The following is a 5,449-nucleotide window of genomic DNA, read 5'->3' on the forward strand; positions in this document are numbered from 1 at the left end:
CCTCAACCCTCACCCCCAACCTGAGATTCTGATTCCATAGGTCTGGATGGGGTCTGAGAAGTTTTTCTTTCATACAACCTCTCAGGAGATACCACACTTTGAATAACAGTCCCTTGGTTACTCAACACTCTTTGAGTGTGTTGTCTACTTCCTGCCTACTAACACTTGAGGAGGGAAGTCAAATAGAAGTTTCTGTGGTGGTGGAAATGCTCTATAATATTCTGCATTCTCCAGCAGGGTAGCCATATATGACTTGTTAAGTACTCATAAGTCATAATGTGACTAGAGCAATTGAGGGAATGGATTTTTAATTTTATTACATTTTGATTAATAAAAATAATTAGTGCTGAGCTAGTAAAAGTAGTTGCCACTTTCAACATTCTACCTGGAAATTTCCTTCACCAGATTGATAGGTTCATTAGGCTCTGCTTCTACCTCCATGTTACTGAAGGGGACATTTTGCTAATTGTTCTGGCAGTTCAATATTCAAGTTCCATTTTCTCCTGCCTCCACTAGCAATTTTCTCACTGTCCTTCCAGCCTCTGTATACAGTCTCCTTGAGGCGCTTCATCAGGCCTCTAGCCGTGGCCTGGTTCCAAGGCCATTGCCACATGTTTTACATTTATGTTACCTCAGCACCCTACATCTAGGTACCAATGTCTCCTTCAGTTATGTATTGATGCATAACAAACCACCCAAGATTTAGTGACTTCAGTCAACAACCATTTGACTATCTCTCCTGATTTTCTGGGTTAACTGGGTTCTGCTGGGTGATTCTTCTGCTCTGTATTGTGTTGGCTGGAGATACAGTTATCTGGGGACTCAATTGGGATGGACCATCCAAGATGGTTTACTCACCTGGTCGGTGGCTGGGGTCAGCTGGATGCTCAGTGGGACTATCAACCAGAGTGCCTCAATTCCTGTCCATTTGTCTTCTCCATGCAGCATGGCAGCTGGGTTCTAAGAGGCAAAAATTGGAAACTGCTCAGAAATCCCAGAACATCATTTCAGTGCATTCTAGTGGCTAAAATCAGTCATGGAACAGTATGGATTTAAGAGACACAAGTTCCACACCTTGATGTGAGACGTAGCGTGTGCACGGGGGGAGGGCATGGGTTGTTGGGGCCATCTTTGGAGACTAGCTGCTACAGTGCCTCTGTCCTTTGTGAGTGTCTTTCACAGCCAGGGTGAACTATGCAGACCACTGCTTCTCAAATGTCAGTGTACCCACAATCCCCTGGAGATTGCATTAAAATGCAGCTCTGATTCAGTAAATGTAAGTGATGATAGAAGCAACGTTTTAACGAGTTTCAGGTGATTGCTGATGCTGCTGTTCCAAGATCACACTCTGAGTAACAGAGATACTGCTTATATAGTGGAGGTAGCCGAGGGGTTAGGATCACAGACCTAAATTCAAAACCCATCTCTACCACTTTTTTGCTGTGGATCCTTGGGTAAATTACCTAATACCATCTAGCCTCCATTTCCCCTTCTGTTAAAATGGAATAGTCAAATAAGTGTGAGAACCAATAAGAAGAGGTACAATATAGTACCACTGAGTCTCATATTAACTATGTGTCTTGGGGCACTTAACTTGCCCTCTCTGAGTTTTAGCTTCTTCAATTAAAATTAAAGTGGGAATGGAAATGATAGTACCTACCACATATGATGGTTGTGAATGTTTGGGAAAACCTGAAATTAACATATGAGAAACATGTGAGAAGATGTGGGATACATACTTGTTTTCCTTTTCCCTGTCCTCCTCCTCAACCCCGTCAAACATATCCCAGCAGGTCAGCATTTGCAGCTATTTGGTGGACAGACAGGGTAGAAGGAAGCAAGGGTGGGCTTCTGAGTTAAGCGAAGTTTGAAGCTAATCCATGGTCTGCATCTAACAACAACCTCCTCCATGGAAAGCAGGAGTTTGCATCTCCTTCTCCCCCTAGTGGGTTGGAACCAACGATAATAAAGCAAGAACCATATTTGCCATAGATGCCTGGCAAATAGCCTCACCTCCGTTGTTTGTGATATCAGTGGCTGGTGTGATTAATGATCCCTGCTGGGAAATTCAGCTGCAGAATTCTCACAATGAGGCGAGTCATGAGGCACTGAGTCCCAGAATGCTCCTGAGCTAGTTGCATGTGGGCTGTGCTCCCCCAGGGATCCTTGGACCATTACTGGGAATCGGATGCTCCAGACCAATGAGGAAAGTTCAAGTCCGTTTGGTTATGTATTTGGGCTTTGTTGTATTCACTGAGATCTGTATAGAAAACAAAATAGCTCTCAAGACTTGAGGATTACGTCAAGATGTGAACCAAAACTATCATACCTGAGAATAAGGCCACAAATGACAAGGTGAGAAACAATGGTTAATGTTCATGTTGCACTTACTCCATGCTATGTTCTGAGATAAGTGTATAAATATGTATTATCTCATCTTTACAAAAACCCTAGGAAGACACCATAAAAATCCCCATTTTACCATATAAGGAAACCAAGGACACAGAAATAAGGTGATCTACTCAAGTTCATACAGTGATGTGGCAGCGTGTGGACTTCAATTCAGATATGCCTAATGACAAAAACTGCTGAAATGATTTTTGAGGGCTGATGGAATTTGGTTGGGATAGGAGGCAGGTAACATCTCACAAATAAAAATTAGGCTTCTCTCCAGGTTCAGTGACTAAGATGTTGGTTCCTTGTTCCAACGCATACACACCCCTTGGGAAGAGAGAGCAGTGATAAGAAAGCAGGAGTTTAGGAAGGTAACTCATGTGATTCTATTGACCAAGGCAGAACTCGAAGAATCTGTTGATCTGATCTGAATACACTGATCCATGGGGTGCCTGGGTGACTCAGTCGGTTAAGCGTCTGATTTTGGCTCAGGTCCTGATCTTGCAGTTCATGAGTTTGAGCTCCAAGTCAGGTTCTGTGCTGACAGCTCAGGGCCTGGGGCCTGCTTCAGATTCTGTCTCCCTCTCTCTCTCTGCCCCTCCCCCTCAAAAAATAAATAAACATTAAAAAAAAATGAATACACTGATCCATGCATATGTGACTCAGCACTATATACCTGAGTGACCAGGTGTTCCAGGCTTGATGCTCTGTGTGTTTGAAGTTTGGCACTGTACCGCATCACTTTGCCTCCCCTGCAGGCCTCCCCTTCCCCAGTGAGCTGTCTTCCTTGAGGACCCAGACCTTACCACGTTCTGTGTGAAACCCCTTGCATTACCTGCCATGGTCCCTGAGACAAGATCTTCCTCCTCTGTGGTCACTCTGTCTCTACTTGAGTCCTCCTCCAGCCTATCCTCCAGAAAGCTCTGAAAACATGTAAGTTAAATGATGTCACTCCTAGTTTAAAAATCCCTCAGGGACTCTGTCTTTTGGGCCAAATCATCCAAAGACCTTCCTAAACTCATCCCCTGCCATTCACTTACCCACACCTGGCTCTCCAGCCAAGCCCAGTTACCCACAGCATCACAGCTGGTTCTTTCTTCCCCACTTTTACTCAGGCTGTTTCCTACTCCTACAATGTCTCTTACTCAATTTACTAGCCTAACAGTATAGCCTCAGCAAGTCACCTCACCTCTCTGAGATTCAGATGACCCATCATTACAGTAAGACTAATAATTATGCCTCCCTCACAGTGGTTGGACAATTAAGGAAGACAAGATATGCAAAACAGCCAGAACAGTCACAGCCATTAGTTACTCCAATTGACTATGCTGGGAAGGAGGTCTAACCTTGGCCCAGAATCTTCCTCACCAATAGCACCTTAGTCAATTTTATACTTTTCTAAGGAAGCTTATTTCACTAGCCTGTCCTCTACCCTACAGCTTTTTCCCTCCAGAAAGCCTAACTCTGAAAGATTCACAGGGAATAAAGAAAAGGTATTTTTTTTTCCTCCTATGGCCAAGAGAGAAAAGAGAGGGAGAGATGGATAACCCAAGGAAGAGACAACTTTGGAACAGTCACTGGAGTTGGAGAGATTCAGACCCAAGCTTGGGAATGGGGGACAAGAGGATTGATCACTTCCTTTTCTCTTAGAGAATAACTTGAAGTGTAAGGACAGTCTCATTCAAGACCATATACAGCACTTTCTTGGCAAACTACTACCAATTTGTTGCCCTTTGGGAAAAGTATGAGCAGAAGGGGAAAAAATATTAGAAAAGTATTTTACCCTAAAAGCCCCACAGACTTTTGGATGAATTGCCTGCCACGGCTAGAGCCACAGGGAGGTTTCAAGCAGTTACTCGCCCAAGATTCTCATAAATTGTCAGCTTCAACAGTCGGATGCTAAAATGAACTTGAGGGAGAAGAGAAAGACACATAAACATTAAATACAGAATCTTTCAAGTGTGTCCCTTCATTTCCTGACTGTTTCTTCTCCAAAGGGAATCATTTTCTCTTTTCTTTCTCCTTTTTTTTTCCACTTGACATTGCACAGAGGAGTAGAAAGATAATCAGTTAGATTTCTGATTTACCACACTGACAACCAAGCTCTAAGAGAGAGAGTAGTTCAGGAGAAAAGCATAGTGTGGGAGTCCACAGTCTTGGTTGCTGATCCCCACTCTACCACCTTCCAGTGACATGTCTTCTGGTGAGTTGCTTAACCTCTCCAAGTCCCAGTTTCCTCATCTGCAAAATGGGTAAAACCATGCCTACTACTCAGGATTATTGTGAAATTTAAATGGAGGTATACATCTAAAAGCCAGTATGTAGTATGCACTCAACAAATGACTGTTACTGTTGTTCTTATTGCCGTTATTTCACTTGAATATACTTAAAATACTTCCGTAGTCACCTATAAGAGTCCTAGCACCCTATTCTGTGCCTCAGCACTCTTAATTCCCTTCCCTGCTTCATTTTTCTTCCTAGCCCCTATCAGTACCTGATATACAACATGTATTTCCTTGTTTGTAAGTATCTCTTTCCCTCATAAAGAATGTAAGCTTCTTAAAGGCAAAGATCTTGGTCTACTTTGTTTTACTACAAAAAAGCCAACACTTCTCAAATGCTTAGCACATAGTATATGCTTAATAAATATTTGTTAGATGAATGAATTGCTGAGCTGCAATCATCCGAAAGCTCAATTAGGGCCAAAGATGGTTTCAAGATGGAGTACACACATGGCTGGCAGTTGATGCTGGCTGTCAGCTGGGAGCTCAGCTGGGGCTGTCCCCAGGCGTACTGTCCATGGCCTCTCCACCAGTGTAATCTCAGGGTAGTCAGATTTCTCACACAGCAGTTGGCTTCCCCCAGAGCAAGTGCCTCAAGATGACAAGGTAGAAGCTCTGCCTTTTATTGACCTAAAGGCTCCAAAGTCACAGAGTGTCACTTCTCCCATATTTTATTAGTCAAAGCAGTCACAAGCCCACCCAGGTGCAAGAAGAGGGGACAGAGACCTTACTTCTTGAAGGGAGTAGTGTTAAAGGATTTGAGCCATGTTTTA

The 5,449-nt window shown here is 43.4% G+C and overlaps 1 long non-coding RNA gene across 1 annotated transcript; it reads right to left on the reverse strand.

The window, feature by feature from the left end:
- Positions 1-864: 864 nt before the first annotated feature.
- On the reverse strand, positions 865-3,407 carry LOC122234602. The gene is made up of 3 exons (XR_006212444.1): positions 3,230-3,407; positions 2,014-2,260; positions 865-960 (listed from the first exon to the last, which is right to left on the reverse strand). It is a non-coding gene; the product is annotated as an uncharacterized LOC122234602 (long non-coding RNA).
- Between the last annotated feature and the right edge of the window lie 2,042 nt (positions 3,408-5,449).

Source organism: Panthera tigris, chromosome E3 (genome assembly GCF_018350195.1).
Source record: "Panthera tigris isolate Pti1 chromosome E3, P.tigris_Pti1_mat1.1, whole genome shotgun sequence".
NCBI classification, from domain to species: Eukaryota; Metazoa; Chordata; class Mammalia; order Carnivora; family Felidae; genus Panthera; species Panthera tigris.